Source organism: Desmodus rotundus, unplaced genomic scaffold (assembly GCF_022682495.2).
Source record: "Desmodus rotundus isolate HL8 unplaced genomic scaffold, HLdesRot8A.1 manual_scaffold_15, whole genome shotgun sequence".
Lineage (NCBI taxonomy): Eukaryota > Metazoa > Chordata > Mammalia > Chiroptera > Phyllostomidae > Desmodus > Desmodus rotundus.
Genome location: NW_026527203.1, coordinates 433,554 through 451,768, shown reverse-complemented (window position 1 = coordinate 451,768; position 18,215 = coordinate 433,554).

The following is an 18,215-nucleotide window of genomic DNA, read 5'->3' as shown; positions in this document are numbered from 1 at the left end:
TAGAATGCAGTAACCAAGGCAACCGTATCCTTGGAAACCGTATCCTAGGAAACCGCTTATCTCAGGAGGCCATTGTGCTCAGAACCAGCACCACAAGATTCTAGATCCCGACACACCGCATTCTAGAATGCAGTAACCAAGGCAACCGTATCCTTGGAAACCGTATCCTAGGAAACCGCTTATCTCAGGAGGCCATTGTGCTCAGAACCCGCACCACAAGATTCTAGATACTGACACACCACACTCTAGAATGCAGTTCCAAGCCAACCGTATCCTAGGAAACCGCTTATCTCTGGAGACCATAGTGCTCAGAACCCGTCCCACAAGATTCAAGATCCTGACACACCACATTCTAGAACCCCGTATCCAAGTCAACCGTATCCTTGGAAACCGTATCCTAGGAAACCGCTTACTCTAGAGACCATAGTGCTCAGAACCCGCACCACAAGATTCTAGATATTGACACACCACATTCTAGAATGCAGTATCCAAGGGAACCGTATCCTTGGAAACCGTATTCTAGGAAACCGCTTACTCTGGAGTCCATAGTGCTCAGAACCCGCACCACAAGATTCTAGATCCTGACACACCGCATTCTAGAATGCAGTATTCAAGGTAACCGTATCCTTGGCAACCGTATCATAGGAAACCACTTACTCTGGATACCATAGTGCTCAGAAACAGAACCACAAGATTCTAGATCCTGACACACCACATTCTAGAACGCCGTACCAAGGCAACCATATTTTTGGAGACCTTATCCTAGGAAACTGCTTATCTCTGGAGGCCATTGTGCTCAGAACCCGCACCACAAGATTCTAGATCCTGACTCACCACATTCTAGAACGCCGTATCCAAGGCAACCGTATCCTTGTAGACCGTATCCTAGGAAACCTCTTATCTCAGGAGGCCATTGTGCTCAGAACCCGCACCACAAGATTCTAGATCATGACACACCGCATTCTAGAATGCAGTATCCAAGGGAACCGTATCCTTGGAAACCGTATCCTAGGAAACCGCTTACTCTGGAGGACATTGTGCTCAGAACCCGCACCACAAGATTCCAGATCCTGACACTACGCATTCTAGAATGCAGTATCCAAGGCAACCGTATCCTTGGAAACCGTATCCTAGGAAACCGCTTATCTCAGGTGGCCATTGTGCTCAGAACCCGCACCACAAGATTCTAGATCCCGACACACCGCATTCTAGAATGCAGTAACCAAGGCACCGTATCCTTGGAAACCGTATCCTAGGAAACCGCTTATCTCAGGAGGCCATTGTGCTCAGAACCAGCACCACAAGATTCTAGATCCCGACACACCGCATTCTAGAATGCACTAACCAAGGCAACCGTATCCTTGCAAACCGTATCCTAGGAAACCGCTTATCTCAGGTGGCCATTGTGCTCAGAACCCGCACCACAAGATTCTAGATCCCGACACACCGCATTCTAGAATGCAGTAACCAAGGCAACCGTATCCTTGGAAACCGTATCCTAGGAAACCGCTTATCTCAGGAGGCCATTGTGCTCAGAACCCGCACCACAAGATTCTAGATCCCGACACACCGCATTCTAGAATGCAGTAACCAAGGCAACCGTATCCTTGGAAACCGTATCCTAGGAAACCGCTTATCTCAGGTGGCCATTGTGCTCAGAACCCGCACCACAAGATTCTAGATCCCGACACACCGCATTCTAGAATGCAGTAACCAAGGCAACCGTATCCTTGGAAACCGTATCCTATGAAACCGCTTATCTCAGGAGGCCATTGTGCTCAGAACCCGCACCACAAGATTCTAGATCCCGACACACCGCATTCTAGAATGCAGTAACCAAGGCAACCGTATCCTTGGAAACCGTATCCTAGGAAACCGCTTATCTCAGGAGGCCATTGTGCTCAGAACCCGCACCACAAGATTCTAGATCCCGACACACCGCATTCTAGAATGCAGTAACCAAGGCAACCGTATCCTTGGAAACCGTATCCTAGGAAACCGCTTATCTCAGGAGGGCATTGTGCTCAGAACCAGCACCACAAGATTCTACATCCTGACACACCGCATTCTAGAATGCAGTAACCAAGGCAACCGTATCCTTGGAAACCGTATCCTAGGAAACCGCTTATCTCAGGAGGCCATTGTGCTCAGAACCAGCACCACAAGATTCTAGATCCCGACACACCGCATTCTAGAATGCAGTAACCAAGGCAACCGTATCCTTGGAAACCGTATCTAGGAAACCGCTTATCTCAGGAGGCCATTGTGCTCAGAACCCGCACCACAAGATTCTAGATCCCGACACACCGCATTCTAGAATGCAGTAACCAAGGCAATCGTATCCTTGGAATCCGTATCCTGGGAAACCGCTTATCTCAGGAGGCCATTGTGCTCAGAACCCGCACCACAAGATTCTAGATCCCGACACACCGCATTCTAGAATGCAGTAACCAAGGCAACCGTATCCTTGGAAACCGTATCCTAGGAAACCGCTTATCTCAGGAGGCCATTGTGCTCAGAACCCGCACCACAAGATTCTAGATCCCGACACACCCCATTCTAGAATGCAGTAACCAAGACAACCGTATCCTTGGAAACCGTATCCTAGGAAACCGCTTATCTCAGGAGGCCATTGTGCTCAGAACCCGCACCACAAGATTCTAGATCCCGACACACCGCATTCTAGAATGCAGTAACCAAGGCAACCGTATCCTTGGAAACCGTATCCTAGGAAACCGCTTATCTCAGGAGGCCGTTGTGCTCAGAACCAGCACCACAAGATTCTAGATCCCGACACACCGCATTCTAGAATGCAGTAACCAAGGCAACCGTATCCTTGGAAACCGTATCCTAAAACCGCTTATCTCAGGAGGCCATTGTGCTCAGAACCAGCACCACAAGATTCTAGATCCCGACACACCGCATTCTAGAATGCAGTAACCAAGGCAACCGTATGCTTGGAAACCGTATCCTAGGAAACCGCTTATATCAGGAGGCCATTGTGCTCAGAACCCGCACCACAAGATTCTAGATCCCGACACACCGCATTCTAGAATGCAGTAACCAAGGCAACCGTATCCTTGGAAACCGTATCCTAGGAAACCGCTTATCTCAGGAGGCCATTGTGCTCAGAACCCGCACCACAAGATTCTAGATCCCGACACACCGCATTCTAGAATGCAGTAACCAAGGCAACCGTATCCTTGGAAACCGTATCCTAGGAAACCGCTTATCTCAGGAGGCCATTGTGCTCAGAACCCACATCACAAGGTTCTAGATCCTGACTCACCGCATTCTAGAATGCAGTAACCAAGGCAACCGTATCCTTGGCAACCGTATCCTAGGAAACCGCTTATCTCAGGAAGCCATTGTGCTCAGAACCAGCACCACAAGATTCTAGATCCCGACACACCGCATTCTAGAATGCAGTAACCAAGGCAACCGTATCCTTGGAAACCGTATCTAGGAAACCGCTTATCTCAGGAGGCCATTGTGCTCAGAACCCGCACCACAAGATTCTAGATCCCGACACACCGCATTCTAGAATGCAGTAACCAAGGCAACCGTATCCTTGGAAACCGTATCCTAGGAAACCGCTTATCTCAGGAGGCCATTGTGCTCAGAACCCGCACCACAAGATTCTAGATCCCGACACACCGCATTCTAGAATGCAGTAACCAAGGCAACCTTATCCTTGGAAACCGTATCCTAGGAAACCGCTTATCTCAGGAGGCCATTGTGCTCAGAACCCGCACCACAAGATTCTAGATCCCGACACACCGCATTCTAGAATGCGGTAACCAAGGCAACCGTATCCTTGGAAACCGTATCCTAGGAAACCGCTTATCTCAGGAGGCCATTGTGCTCAGAACCAGCACCACAAGATTCTAGATCCCGACACACCGCATTCTAGAATGCAGTAACCAAGGCAACCGTATCCTTGGAAACCGTATCCTAGGAAACCGCTTATCTCAGGAGGCCATTGTGTTCAGACCCGCACCACAAGATTCTAGATCCCGACACACCGCATTCTAGAATGCAGTAACCAAGGCAACCGTATCCTTGGAAACCGTATCCTAGGAAACCGCTTATCTCAGGAGGCCATTGTGCTCAGAACCCGCACCACAAGATTCTAGATCCCGACACACCGCATTCTAGAATGCAGTAACCAAGGCAACCGTATCCTTGGAAACCGTATCCTAAAACCACTTATCTCAGGAGGCCATTGTGCTCAGAACCCGCACCACAAGATTCTAGATCCCGACACACCGCATTCTAGAATGCAGTAACCAAGGCAACCGTATCCTTGGAAACCGTATCCTAAAACCACTTATCTCAGGAGGCCATTGTGCTCAGAACCAGCACCACAAGATTCTAGATCCCGACACACCGCATTCTAGAATGCAGTAACCAAGGCAACCGTATCCTTGGAAACCGTATCCTAGGAAACCGCTTATCTCAGGAGGCCATTGTGCTCAGAACCAGCACCACAAGATTCTAGATCCCGACACACCGCATTCTAGAATGCACTAACCAAGGCAACCGTATCCTTGGAAACCGTATCCTAGGAAACCGCTTATCTCAGGTTGCCATTGTGCTCAGAACCCGCACCACAAGATTCTAGATCCCGACACACCGCATTCTAGAATGCAGAAACCAAGGCAACCGTATCCTTGGAAACCGTATCCTAGGAAACCGCTTATCTCACGAGGCCATTGTGCTCAGAACCAGCACCACAAGATTCTAGATCCCGACACACCGCATTCTAGAATGCAGTAACCAAGGCAACCGTATCCTTGGAAACCGTATCCTAGGAAACCGCTTATCTCAGGTGGCCATTGTGCTCAGAACCCGCACCACAAGATTCTAGATCCCGACACACCGCATTCTAGAATGCAGTAACCAAGGCAACCGTATCCTTGGACACCGTATCCTAGGAAACCGCTTATCTCAGGAGGCCATTGTGCTCAGAACCAGCACCACAAGATTCTACATCCTGACACACCGCATTCTAGAATGCAGTAACCAAGGCAACCGTATCCTTGGAAACCGTATCCTAGGAAACGGCTTACTCTGGAGGCCATTGTGCTCAGAACCCACACCACAAGGTTCTAGATCCTGACTCACCGCATTCTAGAATGCAGTAACCAAGGCAACCGTATCCTTGGAAACCGTATCCTAGGAAACCGCTTATCTCAGGAGGCCATTGTGCTCAGAACCAGCACCACAAGATTCTAGATCCCGACACACCGCATTCTAGAATGCGGTAACCAAGGCAACCGTATCCTTGGAAACCGTATCTAGGAAACCGATTATCTCAGGAGGCCATTGTGCTCAGAACCCGCACCACAAGATTCTAGATCCCGAAACACCGCATTCTAGAATGCAGTAACCAAGGCAACCGTATCCTTGGAAACCGTATCCTAGGAAACCGCTTATCTCAGGAGGCCATTGTGCTCAGAACCCGCACCACAAGATTCTAGATCCCGACACACCGCATTCTAGAATGCAGTAACCAAGGCAACCGTATCCTTGGAAACCGCTTATCTCAGGAGGCCATTGTGCTCAGAACCCGCACCACAAGATTCTAGATCCCGACACACCGCATTCTAGAATGCAGTAACCACGGCAACCGTATCCTAGGAAACCGCTTATCTCAGGAGGCCATTGTGCTCAGAACCCGCACCACAAGATTCTAGATCCCGACACACCCCAGTCTAGAATGCAGTAACCAAGGCAACCGTATCCTTGGAAACCGTATCCTAGGAAACCGCTTATCTCAGGAGGCCATTGTGCTCAGAACCAGCACCACAAGATTCTAGATCCCGACACACCGCATTCTAGAATGCAGTAACCAAGGCAACCGTATCCTTGGAAACCGTATCCTAGGAAACCGCTTATCTCAGGAGGCCATTGTGCTCAGAACCAGCACCACAAGATTCTAGATCCCGACACACCGCATTTTAGAATGCAGAAACCAAGGCAACCGTATCCTTGGAAACCGTATCCTAGGAAACCGCTTATCTCAGGAGGCCATTGTGCTCAGAACCCGCACCACAAGATTCTACATCCCGACACACCGCATTCTAGAATGCAGTAACCAAGGCAACCGTATCCTTGGAAACCGTATCCTGGTAAACCGCTTATCTCAGGAGGCCATTGTGCTCAGAACCCGCACCACAAGATTCTAGATCCCGACACACCGCATTCTAGAATGCAGTAACCAAGGCAACCGTATCCTTGGAAACCGTATCCTAGGAAACCGCTTATCTCAGGAGGCCATTGTGCTCAGAACCCGCACCACAAGATTCTAGATCCCGACACACCCCATTCTAGAATGCAGTAACCAAGGCAACCGTATCCTTGGAAACCGTATCCTAGGAAACCGCTTATCTCAGGAGGCCATTGTGCTCAGAACCAGCACCACAAGATTCTAGATCCTGACAAACCGCATTCTAGAATGCAGTAACCAAGGCAACCGTATCCTTGGAAACCGTATCCTAGGAAACCGCTTATCTCAGGAGGCCATTGTGCTCAGAACCCGCACCACAATCTTCTAGATCCCGACACACCGCATTCTAGAATGCAGAAACCAAGGCAACCGTATCCTTGGAAACCGTATCCTAGGAAACCGCTTATCTCAGGAGGCCATTGTGCTCAGAACCCGCACCACAAGATTCTACATCCCGACACACCGCATTCTAGAATACAGTAACCAAGGCAACCGTATCCTTGGAAACCGTATCCTAAAACCGCTTATCTCAGGAGGCCATTGTGCTCAGAACCAGCACCACAAGATTCTAGATCCCGACACACCGCATTCTAGAATGCAGTAACCAAGGCAACCGTATCCTTGGAAACCGTATCCTAGGAAACCGCTTATCTCAGGAGGCCATTGTGCTCAGAACCCGCACCACAAGATTCTAGATCCCGACCACCCCATTCTAGAATGCAGTAACCAAGGCAACCGTATCCTTGGAAACCGTATCCTAGGAAACCGCTTATCTCAGGAGGCCATTGTGCTCAGAACCAGCACCACAAGATTCTAGATCCCGACACACCGCAGTCTAGAATGCACTAACCAAGGCAACCGTATCCTTGGAAACCGTATCCTAGGAAACCGCTTATCTCAGGTTGCCATTGTGCTCAGAACCCGCACCACAAGATTCTAGATCCCGACACACCGCATTCTAGAATGCAGTGACCAAGGCAACCGTATCCTTGGAAACCGTATCCTAGGAAACCGCTTATCTCACGAGGCCATTGTGCTCAGAACCAGCACCACAAGATTCTAGATCCCGACACACCGCATTCTAGAATGCAGTAACCAAGGCAACCGTATCCTTGGAAACCGTATCCTAGGAAACCGCTTATCTCAGGTGGCCATTGTGCTCAGAACCCGCACCACAAGATTCTAGATCCCGACACACCGCATTCTAGAATGCAGTAACCAAGGCAACCGTATCCTTGGAAACCGTATCCTAGGAAACCGCTTATCTCAGGAGGCCATTATGCTCAGAACCCGCACCACAAGATCCTAGATCCCGACACACCGCATTCTAGAATGCAGTAACCAAGGCACCGTATCCTTGGAAACCGTATCCTAGGAAACCGCTTATCTCAGGTGGCCATTGTGCTCAGAACCCGCACCACAAGATTCTAGATCCCGACACACCGCATTCTAGAATGCAGTAACCAAGGCAACCGTATCCTTGGAAACCGTATCCTAGGAAACCGCTTATCTCAGGAGGCCATTGTGCTCAGAACCAGCACCACAAGATTCTAGATCCCGACACACCCCATTCTAGAATGCAGTAACCAAGGCAACCGTATCCTTGGAAACCGTATCCTAGGAAACCGCTTATCTCAGGTGGCCATTGTGCTCAGAACCCGCACCACAAGATTCTAGATCCCGACACACCGCATTCTAGAATGCAGTAACCAAGGCAACCGTATCCTTGGAAACCGTATCCTAGGAAACCGCTTATCTCAGGAGGCCATTGTGCTCAGAACCCGCACCACAAGATTCTAGATCCCGACACACCGCATTCTAGAATGCAGTAACCAAGGCAACCGTATCCTTGGAAATCGTATCTAGGAAACCGCTTATCTCAGGAGGCCATTGTGCTCAGAACCCGCACCACAAGATTCTAGATCCCGACACACCGCATTCTAGAATGCAGTAACCAAGGCAACCGTATCCTTGGAAACCGTATCTAGGAAACCGCTTATCTCAGGAGGCCATTGTGCTCAGAACCCGCACCACAAGATTCTAGATCCCGACACACCGCATTCTAGAATGCAGTAACCAAGGCAACCGTATCCTTGGAAACCGTATCCTAGGAAACCGCTTATCTCAGGAGGCCATTGTGCTCAGAACCAGCACCACAAGATTCTAGATCCCGACACACCGCATTCTAGAGTGCAGTAACCAAGGCAACCGTATCCTTGGAAACCATATCTAGGAAACCGCTTATCTCAGGAGGCCATTGTGCTCAGAACCCGCACCACAAGATTCTAGATCCCGACACACCGCATTCTAGAATGCAGTAACCAAGGCAACCGTATCCTTGGAAACCGTATCCTAGGAAACCGCTTATCTCAGGAGGCCATTGTGCTCAGAACCCGCACCACAAGATTCTAGATCCCCACACACCGCATTCTAGAATGCAGTAACCAAGGCAACAGTATCCTTGGAAACCGTATCCTAGGAAACCGCTTATCTCAGGAGGCCATTGTGCTCAGAACCCGCACCACAAGATTCTAGATCCCGACACACCCCATTCTAGAATGCAGTAACCAAGGCAACCGTATCCTTGGAAACCGTATCCTAGGAAACCGCTTATCTCAGGAGGCCATTGTGCTCAGAACCAGCACCACAAGATTCTAGATCCCGACACACCGCATTCTAGAATGCAGTAACCAAGGCAACCGTATCATTGGAAACCGTATCCTAGGAAACCGCTTATCTCAGGAGGCCATTGTGCTCAGAACCCGCACCACAAGATTCTAGATCCCGACACACCGCATTCTAGAATGCAGTAATCAAGGCAACCGTATCCTTGGACACCGTATCCTAGGAAACCGCTTATCTCAGGAGGCCATTGTGCTCAGAACCAGCACCACAAGATTCTACATCCTGACACACCGCATTCTAGAATGCAGTAACCAAGGCAACCGTATCCTTGGAAACCGTATCCTAGGAAACGGCTTACTCTGGAGGCCATTGTGCTCAGAACCCACACCACAAGGTTCTAGATCCTGACTCACCGCATTCTAGAATGCAGTAACCAAGGCAACCGTATCCTTGTAAACCGTATCCTAGGAAACCGCTTATCTCAGGAGGCCATTGTGCTCAGAACCAGCACCACAAGATTCTAGATCCCGACACACCGCATTCTAGAATGCGGTAACCAAGGCAACCGTATCCTTGGAAACCGTATCTAGGAAACCGCTTATCTCAGGAGGCCATTGTGCTCAGAACCCGCACCACAAGATTCTAGATCCCGAAACACCGCATTCTAGAATGCAGTAACCAAGGCAACCGTATCCTTGGAAACCGTATACTAGGAAACCGCTTATCTCAGGAGGCCATTGTGCTCAGAACCCGCACCACAAGATTCTAGATCCCGACACACCGCATTCTAGAATGCAGTAACCAAGGCAACCGTATCCTTGGAAATCGTATCTAGGAAACCGCTTATCTCAGGAGGCCATTGTGCTCAGAACCCGCACCACAAGATTCTAGATCCCGACACACCGCATTCTAGAATGCAGTAACCAAGGCAACCGTATCCTTGGAAACCGTATCTAGGAAACCGCTTATCTCAGGAGGCCATTGTGCTCAGAACCCGCACCACAAGATTCTAGATCCCGACACACAGCATTCTAGAATGCAGTAACCAAGGCAACCGTATCCTTGGAAACCGTATCCTAGGAAACCGCTTATCTCAGGAGGCCATTGTGCTCAGAACCCGCACCACAAGATTCTAGATCCCCACACACCGCATTCTAGAATGCAGTAACCAAGGCAACCGTATCCTTGGAAACCGTATCCTAGGAAACCGCTTATCTCAGGAGGCCATTGTGCTCAGAACCCGCACCACAAGATTCTAGATCCCGACACACCCCATTCTAGAATGCAGTAACCAAGGCAACCGTATCCTTGGAAACCGTATCCTAGGAAACCGCTTATCTCAGGAGGCCATTGTGCTCAGAACCCGCACCACAAGATTGTAGATCCCGACACACCGCATTCTAGAATGCAGTAACCAAGGCAACCGTATCCTTGGAAACCGTATCCTAGGAAACCGCTTATCTCAGGAGGCCATTGTGCTCAGAACCCGCACCACAAGATTCTAGATCCCGACACACCGCATTCTAGAATGCAGTAACCAAGGCAACCGTATCCTTGGAAACCGTATCCTAGGAAACCGCTTATCTCAGCAGGCCATTGTGCTCAGAACCCGCACCACAAGATTCTAGATCCCGACACACCCCATTCTAGAATGCAGTAACCAAGGCAACCGTATCCTTGGAAACCGTATCCTAAAACCGCTTATCTCAGGAGGCCATTGTGCTCAGAACCAGCACCACAAGATTCTAGATCCCGACACACCGCATTCTAGAATGCAGTCACCAAGGCAACTGTATGCTTGGAAACCGTATCTAGGAAACCGCTTATATCAGGAGGCCATTGTGCTCAGAACCCGCACCACAAGATTCTAGATCCCGACACACCGCATTCTAGAATGCAGTAACCAAGGCAACCGTATCCTTGGAAACCGTATCCTAGGAAACCGCTTATCTCAGGAGGCCATTGTGCTCAGAACCCGCACCACAAGATTCTAGATCCCCACACACCGCATTCTAGAATGCAGTAACCAAGGCAACCGTATCCTTGGAAACCGTATCCTAGGAAACCGCTTATCTCAGGAGGCCATTGTGCTCAGAACCCGCACCACAAGATTCTAGATCCCGACACACCCCATTCTAGAATGCAGTAACCAAGGCAACCGTATCCTTGGAAACCGTATCCTAGGAAACCGCTTCTCTCAGGAGGCCATTGTGCTCAGAACCAGCACCACAAGATTCTAGATCCCGACACACCGCATTCTAGAATGCAGTAACCAAGGCAACCGTATCATTGGAAACCGTATCCTAGGAAACCGCTTATCTCAGGAGGCCATTGTGCTCAGAACCCGCACCACAAGATTCTAGATCCCGACACACCGCATTCTAGAATGCAGTAATCAAGGCAACCGTATCCTTGGACACCGTATCCTAGGAAACCGCTTATCTCAGGAGGCCATTGTGCTCAGAACCAGCACCACAAGATTCTACATCCTGACACACCGCATTCTAGAATGCAGTAACCAAGGCAACCGTATCCTTGGAAACCGTATCCTAGGAAACGGCTTACTCTGGAGGCCATTGTGCTCAGAACCCACACCACAAGGTTCTAGATCCTGACTCACCGCATTCTAGAATGCAGTAACCAAGGCAACCGTATCCTTGGAAACCGTATCCTAGGAAACCGCTTATCTCAGGAGGCCATTGTGCTCAGAACCAGCACCACAAGATTCTAGATCCCGACACACCGCATTCTAGAATGCGGTAACCAAGGCAACCGTATCCTTGGAAACCGTATCTAGGAAACCGCTTATCTCAGGAGGCCATTGTGCTCAGAACCCGCACCACAAGATTCTAGATCCCGAAACACCGCATTCTAGAATGCAGTAACCAAGGCAACCGTATCCTTGGAAACCGTATCCTAGGAAACCGCTTATCTCAGGAGGCCATTGGGCTCAGAACCCGCACCACAAGATTCAAGATCCCGACACACCGCATTCTAGAATGCAGTAACCAAGGCAACCGTATCCTTGGAAATCGTATCTAGGAAACCCCTTATCTCAGGAGGCCATTGTGCTCAGAACCCGCACCACAAGATTCTAGATCCCGACACACCGCATTCTAGAATGCAGTAACCAAGGCAACCGTATCCTTGGAAACCGTATCTAGGAAACCGCTTATCTCAGGAGGCCATTGTGCTCAGAACCCGCACCACAAGATTCTAGATCCCGACACACCGCATTCTAGAATGCAGTAACCAAGGCAACCGTATCCTTGGAAACCGTATCCTAGGAAACGGCTTATCTCAGGAGGCCATTGTGCTCAGAACCCGCACCACAAGATTCTAGATCCCCACACACCGCATTCTAGAATGCAGTAACCAAGGCAACCGTATCCTTGGAAACCGTATCCTAGGAAACCGCTTATCTCAGGAGGCCATTGTGCTCAGAACCCGCACCACAAGATTCTAGATCCCGACACACCCCATTCTAGAATGCAGTAACCAAGGCAACCGTATCCTTGGAAACCGTATCCTAGGAAACCGCTTATCTCAGGAGGCCATTGTGCTCAGAACCAGCACCACAAGATTCTAGATCCCGACACACCGCATTCTAGAATGCAGTAACCAAGGCAACCGTATCCTTGGAAACCGTATCCTAGGAAACCGCTTATCTCAGGAGGCCATTGTGCTCAGAACCCGCACCACAAGATTCTAGATCCCGACACACCGCATTCTAGAATGCAGTAACCAAGGCAACCGTATCCTTGGAAACCGTATCCTAGGAAACCGCTTATCTCAGCAGGCCATTGTGCTCAGAACCCGCACCACAAGATTCTAGATCCCGACACACCCCATTCTAGAATGCAGTAACCAAGGCAACCGTATCCTTGGAAACCGTATCCTAAAACCGCTTATCTCAGGAGGCCATTGTGCTCAGAACCAGCACCACAAGATTCTAGATCCCGACACACCGCATTCTAGAATGCAGTCACCAAGGCAACTGTATGCTTGGAAACCGTATCCTAGGAAACCGCTTATATCAGGAGGCCATTGTGCTCAGAACCCGCACCACAAGATTCTAGATCCCGACACACCGCATTCTAGAATGCAGTAACCAAGGCAACCGTATCCTTGGAAACCGTATCCTAGGAAACCGCTTATCTCAGGAGGCCATTGTGCTCAGAACCAGCACCACAAGATTCTAGATCCCGACACACCGCATTCTAGAATGAAGTAACCAAGGCAACCGTATCCTTGGAAACCGTAATCTAGGAAACCGCTTATCTCAGGAGGCCATTGTGCTCAGAACCCGCACCACAAGATTCTAGATCCCGACACACCGCATTCTAGAATGCAGTAACCAAGGCAACCGTATCCTTGGAAACCGTATCCTAAAACCGCTTATCTCAGGAGGCCATTGTGCTCAGAACCAGCACCACAAGATTCTAGATCCCGACACACCGCATTCTAGAATGCAGTAACCAAGGCAACCGTATGCTTGCAAACCGTATCCTAGGAAACCGCTTATCTCAGGAGGCCATTGTGCTCAGAACCCGCACCACAAGATTCTAGATCCCGACACACCGCATTCTAGAATGCAGTAACCAAGGCAACCGTATCATTGGAAACCATATCCTAGGAAACCGCTTATCTCAGGAGGCCATTGTGCTCAGAACCCGCACCACAAGATTCTAGATCCCGACACACCGCATTCTAGAATGCAGTAACCAAGGCAACCGTATCCTTGGACACCGTATCCTAGGAAACCGCTTATCTCAGGAGGCCATTGTGCTCAGAACCAGCACCACAAGATTCTACATCCTGACACACCGCATTCTAGAATGCAGTAACCAAGGCAACCGTATCCTTGGAAACCGTATCCTAGGAAACGGCTTACTCTGGAGGCCATTGTGCTCAGAACCCACACCACAAGGTTCTAGATCCTGACTCACCGCATTCTAGAATGCAGTAACCAAGGCAACCGTATCCTTGGAAACCGTATCCTAGGAAACCGCTTATCTCAGGAGGCCATTGTGCTCAGAACCAGCACCACAAGATTCTAGATCCCGACACACCGCATTCTAGAATGCGGTAACCAAGGCAACCGTATCCTTGGAAACCGTATCTAGGAAACCGCTTATCTCAGGAGGCCATTGTGCTCAGAACCCGCACCACAAGATTCTAGATCCCGAAACACCGCATTCTAGAATGCAGTAACCAAGGCAACCGTATCCTTGGAAACCGTATCCTAGGAAACCGCTTATCTCAGGAGGCCATTGTGCTCAGAACCCGCACCACAAGATTCTAGATCCCGACACACCGCATTCTAGAATGCAGTAACCAAGGCAACCGTATCCTTGGAAACCGCTTATCTCAGGAGGCCATTGTGCTCAGAACCCGCACCACAAGATTCTAGATCCCGACACATCGCATTCTAGAATGCAGTAACCAAGGCAACCGTATCCTAGGAAACCGCTTATCTCAGGAGGCCATTGTGCTCAGAACCCGCACCACAAGATTCTAGATCCCGACACACCCCAGTCTAGAATGCAGTAACCAAGGCAACCGTATCCTTGGTAACCGTATCCTAGGAAACCGCTTATCTCAGGAGGCCATTGTGCTCAGAACCAGCACCACAAGATTCTAGATCCCGACACACCGCATTCTAGAATGCAGTAACCAAGGCAACCGTATCCTTGGAAACCGTATCCTAGGAAACCGCTTATCTCAGGAGGCCATTGTGCTCAGAACCAGCACCACAAGATTCTAGATCCCGACACACCGCATTTTAGAATGCAGAAACCAAGGCAACCGTATCCTTGGAAACCGTATCCTAGGAAACCGCTTATCTCAGGAGGCCATTGTGCTCAGAACCCGCACCACAAGATTCTACTTCCCGACACACCGCATTCTAGAATGCAGTAACCAAGGCAACCGTATCCTTGGAAACCGTATCCTGGGAAACCGCTTATCTCAGGAGGCCATTGTGCTCAGAACCCGCACCACAAGATTCTAGATCCCGACACACCGCATTCTAGAATGCAGTAACCAAGGCAACCGTATCCTTGGAAACCGTATACTAGGAAACCGCTTATCTCAGGAGGCCATTGTGCTCAGAACCCGCACCACAAGATTCTAGATCCCGACACACCCCATTCTAGAATGCAGTAACCAAGGCAACCGTATCCTTGGAAACCGTATCCTAGGAAACCGCTTATCTCAGGAGGCCATTGTGCTCAGAACCAGCACCACAAGATTCTAGATCCCGACAAACCGCATTCTAGAATGCAGTAACCAAGGCAACCGTATCCTTGGAAACCGTATCCTAGGAAACCGCTTATCTCAGGAGGCCATTGTGCTCAGAACCCGCACCACAAGATTCTAGATCCCGACACACCGCATTCTAGAATGCAGAAACCAAGGCAACCGTATCCTTGGAAACCGTATCCTAGGAAACAGCTTATCTCAGGAGGCCATTGTGCTCAGAACCCGCACCACAAGATTCTACATCCCGACACACCGCATTCTAGAATACAGTAACCAAGGCAACCGTATCCTTGGAAACCGTATCCTAAAACCGCTTATCTCAGGAGGCCATTGTGCTCAGAACCAGCACCACAAGATTCTAGATCCCGACACACCGCATTCTAGAATGCAGTAACCAAGGCAACCGTATGCTTGGAAACCGTATCCTAGGAAACCGCTTATATCAGGAGGCCATTGTGCTCAGAACCCGCACCACAAGATTCTAGATCCCGACACACCGCATTCTAGAATGCAGTAACCAAGGCAACCGTATCCTTGGAAACCGTATCCTAGGAAACCGCTTATCTCAGGAGGCCATTGTGCTCAGAACCCGCACCACAAGATTCTAGATCCCCACACACCGCATTCTAGAATGCAGTAACCAAGGCAACCGTATCCTTGGAAACCGTATCCTAGGAAACCGCTTATCTCAGGAGGCCATTGTGCTCAGAACCCGCACCACAAGATTCTAGATCCCGACACACCCCATTCTAGAATGCAGTAACCAAGGCAACCGTATCCTTGGAAACCGTATCCTAGGAAACCGCTTATCTCAGGAGGCCATTGTGCTCAGAACCAGCACCACAAGATTCTAGATCCCGACACACCGCATTCTAGAATGCAGTAACCAAGGCAACCGTATCCTTGGAAACCGTATCCTAGGAAACCGCTTATCTCAGGAGGCCATTGTGCTCAGAACCCGCACCACAAGGTTCTAGATCCCGACACACCGCATTCTAGAATGCAGTAACCAAGGCAACCGTATCCTTGGAAACCGTATCCTAGGAAACCGCTTATCTCAGCAGGCCATTGTGCTCAGAACCCGCACCACAAGATTCTAGATCCCGACACACCCCATTCTAGAATGCAGTAACCAAGGCAACCGTATCCTTGGAAACCGTATCCTAAAACCGCTTATCTCAGGAGGCCATTGTGCTCAGAACCAGCACCACAAGATTCTAGATCCCGACACACCGCATTCTAGAATGCAGTCACCAAGGCAACTGTATGCTTGGAAACCGTATCCTAGGAAACCGCTTATATCAGGAGGCCATTGTGCTCAGAACCCGCACCACAAGATTCTAGATCCCGACACACCGCATTCTAGAATGCAGTAACCAAGGCAACCGTATCCTTGGAAACCGTATCCTAGGAAACCGCTTATCTCAGGAGGCCATTGTGCTCAGAACCAGCACCACAAGATTCTAGATCCCGACACACCGCATTCTAGAATGAAGTAACCAAGGCAACCGTATCCTTGGAAACCGTAATCTAGGAAACCGCTTATCTCAGGAGGCCATTGTGCTCAGAACCCGCACCACAAGATTCTAGATCCCGACACACCGCATTCTAGAATGCAGTAACCAAGGCAACCGTATCCTTGGAAACCGTATCCTAAAACCGCTTATCTCAGGAGGCCATTGTGCTCAGAACCAGCACCACAAGATTCTAGATCCCGACACACCGCATTCTAGAATGCAGTAACCAAGGCAACCGTATGCTTGCAAACCGTATCCTAGGAAACCGCTTATCTCAGGAGGCCATTGTGCTCAGAACCCGCACCACAAGATTCTAGATCCCGACACACCGCATTCTAGAATGCAGTAACCAAGGCAACCGTATCATTGGAAACCGTATCCTAGGAAACCGCTTATCTCAGGAGGCCATTGTGCTCAGAACCCGCACCACAAGATTCTGGATCCCGACACACCGCATTCTAGAATGCAGTAACCAAGGCAACCGTATCCTTGGACACCGTATCCTAGGAAACCGCTTATCTCAGGAGGCCATTGTGCTCAGAACCAGCACCACAAGATTCTACATCCTGACACACCGCATTCTAGAATGCAGTAACCAAGGCAACCGTATCCTTGGAAACCGTATCCTAGGAAACGGCTTACTCTGGAGGCCATTGTGCTCAGAACCCACACCACAAGGTTCTAGATCCTGACTCACCGCATTCTAGAATGCAGTAACCAAGGCAACCGTATCCTTGGAAACCGTATCCTAGGAAACCGCTTATCTCAGGAGGCCATTGTGCTCAGAACCAGCACCACAAGATTCTAGATCCCGACACACCGCATTCTAGAATGCGGTAACCAAGGCAACCGTATCCTTGGAAACCGTATCCTAGGAAACCGCTTATCTCAGGAGGCCATTGTGCTCAGAACCCGCACCACAAGATTCTAGATCCCGACACACCGCATTCTAGAATGCAGTAACCAAGGCAACCGTATCCTTGGAAACCGCTTATCTCAGGAGGCCATTGTGCTCAGAACCCGCACCACAAGATTCTAGATCCCGACACACCGCATTCTAGAATGCAGTAACCAAGGCAACCGTATCCTAGGAAACCGCTTATCTCAGGAGGCCATTGTGCTCAGAACCCGCACCACAAGATTCTAGATCCCGACACACCCCAGTCTAGAATGCAGTAACCAAGGCAACCGTATCCTTGGTAACCGTATCCTAGGAAACCGCTTATCTCAGGAGGCCATTGTGCTCAGAACCAGCACCACAAGATTCTAGATCCCGACACACCGCATTCTAGAATGCAGTAACCAAGGCAACCGTATCCTTGGAAACCGTATCCTAGGAAACCGCTTATCTCAGGAGGCCATTGTGCTCAGAACCAGCACCACAAGATTCTAGATCCCGACACACCGCATTTTAGAATGCAGAAACCAAGGCAACCGTATCCTTGGAAACCGTATCCTAGGAAACCGCTTATCTCAGGAGGCCATTGTGCTCAGAACCCGCACCACAAGATTCTACTTCCCGACACACCGCATTCTAGAATGCAGTAACCAAGGCAACCGTATCCTTGGAAACCGTA